Raw genomic sequence first — 7295 nt, forward strand, 5'->3', positions numbered from 1 at the left:
ATTCACTTTATTTAACGCCATTTTTATTGCTCGTAAAAATCTAAATAAATCGGGTTCTCTTTAAAAACACAGACGGAAAGTCTATTCATGCAAGAGAAAGGCAATTTGCATGAAATGAATTAATGTATTACAAATGGAAGAATAATTTAAAAATAAATTTAATGTTAAATGAAAATCGATTAATGTTTTTTCTTAAATCAACATATTTTTAATTTCTATATCCATGAAACGCATATGCACAAAAATTAGATACTCTCGAGAATTGCATCTTAAAAAAACATAATATTAAAGTGTATGAAATAAAGTTCAACCGCATTAATGTGAAATTATAAGAAAATATTAAGTAATTAAATAGTTTGCTATTACACACGTGAACTGAACTAATGTCTTGTATGTGCTAGAGGAATTTCAAAGTCAGACTCCAAGAATCTTCAGTATGACAGCCGAACCAAAACTCTTAACGTTTTCTCATTTGAGCGTCGACAATTGTCTCAATTTAACTGCAACCTCGTCAATGATCATTACATACTATAGTTTATTTCTGAACTAGAACAAAAGTCTACGCAGACACTACAAGAAATTATTTCATCACCGATTTGGATTAATACGGAGGCTGCACACTTTCTCAATAGCGACCTCAGAATAGACGTCCGGGATGAATTTGGGCAGATATTGGGCTACTTTACTCTCTTTAATATAATTTCTAACAATATTTTCTGACATGGCAATTGCAGAAGTCTTATATTTTTTGTCAAATGACTTGAATTATGAATGAATTTAATAAATTCCTTTTTCCAAACAAGCTTCATCGCGGCCTTCATTTCATATAGAATACAATTTTACACCCGTATGACAGATGAGTGACACGAAAGCTGATCAAAAAAAGAGAACGGAACACGTTTTTGACTCTTTTGACGGAGCCTGCATTGTCATTTAAAAAAATGGTTACCATTAATGTTTGCAGAAACATATTTGTCATTGAATTTACCTCACACGTTCTTCTTCACTGCAAACAGTCTCTCTTATAGGCATGATGTTGCTAGTCTAAGTCATTTCAATAAACACTATTATGACACGTGCTCTTCAGAATTATTTGATCTATTCTCTGCATCCTTTGTTCCAGCTCGTTTGACTCGTTGTTCTAATGGTTTCCTTTCTAATCGTTTTCTTTTTTTATCTCATTGTAATACAACTTCCTATTCCACCTAGAAAAGCGTCATATGAAACTGGCAAGACTCGCTAACCATCTAACCTTTCTGTAGTTCGATACAAAACACCTGACGAAGGCCGGAGGGCAAAACGGCCGAAACGTTGTGACAATAACAACCAAGATGAGGAAGTCAGTCCGACAATCTCAATCAATGAAACCACCTCATCTCAAAAATACAGACAATTATAGAAACATATTTGTCATTGAATTTACCTCACACGTTCTTCTTCACTGCAAACAGTCTCTCTTATAGACATGATGTTGCTAAGTCATTTCAATAAACACTATTATGGTACGAATTATTTGATCTATTCTCTGCATCCTTTGTTCCAGCTCGTTTGACTCGTTCTTCTAATGGTTTCCTTTCTAATTGTTTTCTTTTTTTATCTCATTGTAATACAATTTCCTATTCCAGTAACTTCTTCCCAAGGAGTGGAAGGTTATGTAATACTCTCCCTGCTCACTTTTTTCTACATACACCATTAGTATTTTCAAAACTAAGGAACCGCCTGCCTTTGCGATGATCATCGTTCGTTCTTGTAATCTCGGTGTGCTTTTTTTGCTAAGCGAGTTTGCCGGAAGTATATACGTCGAGGATGCACAAGTTCAACGATTTAATCAGAGCATATTCTATTAAAATGCTTGTAAAATATGAACAGGGGTTGGAACTTAGTTGACAAAGTGGGAGCGATTAGATTGAAAACTCTTTTGTGGACCCTATCCAAGAGGGAGAAACTAGTGGTAGATGCACCAGCCCAGATGTGGTAACAATACTTCATGCATAGGCGAATGGTGGCCTTGTAAAGTACAAAATACTCTCTCGTGTGATTAGTTGTCTAGCACGATAGAGAGAACCTACCTTCTTTGCAGCAGCCTTCGCAATGTCTCTAATGTATTTGTTCCAATTAATATTGTCCGTGAATGTAATGTTAAGTCGATAAGTTTGAAGGAAGATTTCTCAGGTAGGATGCTATTAGTCATGGATATCGGTGGTTGGAGAGGTAAAGGGGAGCAATTGCCCCACAACAAAAATCAGATAAAACACACTAAAAATTGGAAGAAAAACAGAAGTTTCACACAAAAAAAAATCAGGAGAAAGGCAGTAACATAAACAACAAATTGAATTCCAACAGCTTACACTTTAGAAAAATTAACTACACCAAATCCAACTGGAGGATTATTTATAAATTCATTTAATGGCTATAAAAACTCTGAAAAGCACACTATTTACCCAATACACAATCTACAAATCAAACATTTTAATAAGTAGCAGAGAACGGGAAAACATTCAAGACCTTTTACAAGGGCTATGAAGATATTATCAACGTCGACTGTGATAAATTGCCCAGTAACAAAAGTGCAGTTCTATAAAGAAAACGGGTAATTGCCGAACATAGTAGTTTCTGAACTTAATATTACCAACGATTTTTCAGAGAATAATAAGCTTTTATCTGAACTATTCAAGCCGAACACAACCTTGTTCCATAAAAGTTAGAAACGCTTGATTTTAGTCAAGTGCAACCAGCAAATAGTACTCAAGTTTTAAGAATTTACCTCTTAAAATGGCGAAATAATTATAAATTGTTAATACTAATTTTTGATACATGCAGGTACACGTGTTTCATGCTTTCGCAATCATCAGTGTAGGAAGTGAGGATTTCTGGTGACCGAAGGTATCGAATACCCTACGAAGCCATTTTAAACTTTAGCTAGGAACTTTACGCCTGACCTATTATCAACCGCCACGCAGTTTAAGAGAAAATTTAAGAGTTTTAAGGGCAAACTTTATCAAGACGTTATAAAATGATCGGACGACCTGAAATCGCGATCTCGCACAAAGCAAACCGATCACATTTTATTTTTCAGGCAGTGCTTAACTTTTTAGAACTTAATCTTTAAAGGTGCGAAAAATTATGATTTATAAATAATAATATTTTATACATACGGACACTACTCAGTCATGCTTTCGCGACCACACACACACACACACACATGCACACAGATATATGTGTGTGTATATATATGTATATATATATATATATATACCATGTCTGTTGGTATGTCTGTTCGTTTTTCTGCCTTTCACTCTCTTTATACATTCATAGATGTATATATATATATATATACATGTATGAATGTATAAAGAGAGTGAAAGGCAGAAAAACGAACAGGCAAACAGACAAACAGACAAACAGAAAGAGAGAGAAATAAGGAAAGAAGAGAAGCAGACAAACAGACATGTACATCTTACACATTTAATTTGTACATAGATGTGGAATACTGAATTGATTTCCAACAGTAAAACTCACCGCTGCAAATGTAAAATTCTTGAAAATCCTTTGCATTTTATTAAAAGAAGCCCTTATGGAAATAGTATAAGTCGATTGCCCATTGCGTTCATACAGGAGATTCTCTGCTCATCCATAATAAGTAAGTCGATATACGCGTTCCATATGATATTTGCTCTCTTAAGTGGTTGTAAATCATGCAAACATTTGCTATCTCTATTGCTATCGCAACGTTAAAATGAATAGAAACGTATATTAAAGAAGTTTAGGTTTTAGACATAAACTGAAGCAAATACGGATAGAATAGTGGAACATGTTATGCAGTTTCATCATTAATCATGCAAAACATACGCATATATATATATATATATATATATATGCATATGTCAGTCCCTTTAAGAAACACGTTTCTTATCGTTAAGCACTTTCAGTTGAAATAAAGTCGGTCAATTTAGCTCATATGCTCAGATAATCATATAATGATTAGATCACTCAGACAGACGTTAAACACATTTAAAAATATGTTTCAATTTCAATCAGCATTTCTCGCTGTTGATGGTGGCCAATTGAATTAAACCCTTTCTAATGGAGTCAGAGATAGCTTCTGTTGCCGCGTTCGAATCTATCGACCAGTGTAAATCGTGACACCCTTTACTGATGAATCCCGAAAGAATGAAACACTAGTGTCTCTAGGAATTTAATACTTTTCATAGTAAATAATTATAGATATATATATATATATATATATATGTATATATATATATATATATATATATATATATAACTACTTAATTTACTCACATAAAATTAATATACGAAAGTATAGATTTATGCGTAAACTTTAAGTATTTACTTCAAAAGTTCTCAATACGTCGGTAGAGCTAGTTAGTAATTTATAAAATGTATATGACGATTAAGCTACACTGAATACTCTGCGTTTCATCCACTCTGGGACTCTTCAGGCTTATGAATAATATATATATATATATATATATTCTGAATCAAATATATATATATATATATATTTGATTCAGAATAGTTTACATGTAATATATAGCGTCAGGTAGTCAGGTATCAAATCCGTGTTACAAAATTACTGGTAAAACTTCTTTTTGTTCGACTTTCAGATGTGCATGATGCATCTATTATACAGTTTATTTGTTTTTCAATTACATCTTGAATTTCTCAAGTTATGTCTATCTTTTCTATCTCTTAATTGCATTGCCTTCTCAAACCTAAATTACGTCGATTAAATATTACTTTAAATAAACTAAATACATATCTTAAATTGACAAGTGTTTGTAGATAATCTACCGATGGAATTGGTTCCGAGAAGCAGCTACATATTTACTACAAACGACATGCAGGGCATACGTTGGTTTTAGAATTATATATGACAAAACCTTGAATAACTCAATTGAATTATTTTTTTTATTTTATTTTATTTATTTATTTAATTTTTTTACACAGTGATCACCACTTATCAAGGCCCGGAAGCCACTCAGGGATAAGGGTTATTGCAAGTACATTACGTTAGTGTGGAGATTTGCTGAAGTGTTTAATTATGGGGGCGGTTCATTAGGAATTTGTTAACATTGGACTTGAAGACATCCAAGTTGTAGTCCGGAGGGAAGCATAGTATTAGTATATATATTAAGCAACACGGCTGAATGTTGCTAGGTTCATTCATTCCATGAATATAGTCTAAAATTAGATAGAATACAAAAAATTGTAAGGTTTCAATCACATATTGGGATTAGCATGAAATTAAAAAAATGAAGTATTTTAAAACTTAAAACAATATTAATACCCTTTCGAAATGCATGAATAGAGGTTACTATTTCTAAGACGCCGCAACTGATGACAATTGAAAAATAAAATAGAATAAAACAATTTGATACTGACAATTAAAAATAAAATGGCGGAATATATGTTTAAGATGGTAGATTGTTATATATCGATGTATAACAGAGTTTAAATCATTACAACTTTTTCCTTTTTTGTTGTATGTCTGCGTATTGAAAATCGTCATTGGAAACGGTTTTCCGGAAAATTTAATTAATTATATTATTACAAATAAAGTTAAATTTTACAATTCTTCTACAGTCGTTGCCCCCCCCCCAAGTGTCCTGTCTACTTAAAAATTCCTTGGATTGGGGATACCGGTCAGTGTTTTGGTGAACAAATCTGTATCAACTTGTTACCCGTCGGTTGCTCTGCGTTTGGACTTTGGTGACAAGTTAGCATTTCTCCTAGTTGTTAAGAATTGTTTAACTTACATTACAAAAAATTATATAATTTACAAATTTAATTGTCAGTGTGTTGCTTACTATGTAGGTCAAACCTCCTTAAAGTTGCTGACTCGAATTAATCAAAATATTCCAGCAACAATTAGATTTGGAAAACTTTGTCACTCTCACCCCTCCGTCTTCCACCTTTGAGTCTGCCATTGACCAACACTTCAATGAAAATTCAGCGTGTGCCAATGTGTATAAAATTGAGTGTTTTGGAATTTTACACCGGGCTGACCCGGAGAATCACTTGTGGATTTTGGAATCAGTCTCCATTCTTTCACTGAGCCCCTCTACTCGTCGACAGAAAGAATTTGTGAAGTCATTAGACTTATTTTGGGAGATATTTTAACTCTTCCCTTTGTCCTTACTATTACATATATGATACATAATTGCAAAGATTTTATTTTATTTGCATTCGCGCCTGTCTTTTTTTTCTCCGTTGATAAAATTTAAACGACCACTCCATTAAGTCTCTGCTCTTACGTTATCTTTTATTTATTTTTTTGCATAGTCCAATTATTAACTCTTGATGTGTTTTTTAAGTGAAAGGGCCTCCGAGGGTGTTGCCGGCTATTTTCTTTAAAGTAATATATATATATATATATATATATATATATATATATATATATATATATATATATATATATATAAATAGGGTAGCCATCAAGTCCGCGTGCATTATAACTTTATTTGCATTTACCATTAAAAATATTTTTAAAAAATGCAAAGAAAATTATAAATTTTTTTAATTTATGTGAATTTTATGGAGACCCTATGTCTCATTTATATATCAATACGATAGCCTGTGTGTTATTTTATGTGTCACTGTTACATCCGAGTGACTGTCGTTTAATTGTTATATGTGACCATCAATGTATGAATGAGTCCCCTGTGGATTTTCCACAGACCCCGCTAGTTTATAATATATGCAATTCAAATATCCAGGATCATTATCTTATTAATTAAGAACTGTAGTTAACGTTCGTCAAAAATACATAAACATAAATGTTGATACAAAGAAAATGTAACAAACGAAGAATTTGCAAAATGTAATAAAATCGTAGGAATTTGTCTTTCTATTCTCATGGTATTGGAAGCGTTCCAATGTTTTCAGAGCCGTTTTTAGAGATAAACTAATTCAATAAACGAAAATAGCAGGAATAGAATGAATCTGTCAAATGAGAATAAATGAAAATCGAAACAGTCAAACTGCTACAGCACAAACTTGATTTTGGCAACTTTAATTAAAAACGAAAGATCTATTAGATACTTTTGAATATATTGACGTGCTCATATAGTTGTTGCATCCAGCAGGTTATTGACAGGGGTTCCATATTTTATACTACAGTTATCATAGGTAATATTAGGTTGAGTAGGAAGTTCTTGCGTATTTTTTAATTTTGATTTAAAACTATGCATTTTGAAATAATGTATAGGTGATTTGAACATTTCCTGGCATGACAAGAGTCTTGAAGATGATAAGTGTATGGTCGCCGATCGGGT

This window comes from Euprymna scolopes, chromosome 4, assembly GCF_053919585.1.
Source record: "Euprymna scolopes isolate OS-2025 chromosome 4, ASM5391958v1, whole genome shotgun sequence".
NCBI classification, from domain to species: Eukaryota; Metazoa; Mollusca; class Cephalopoda; order Sepiida; family Sepiolidae; genus Euprymna; species Euprymna scolopes.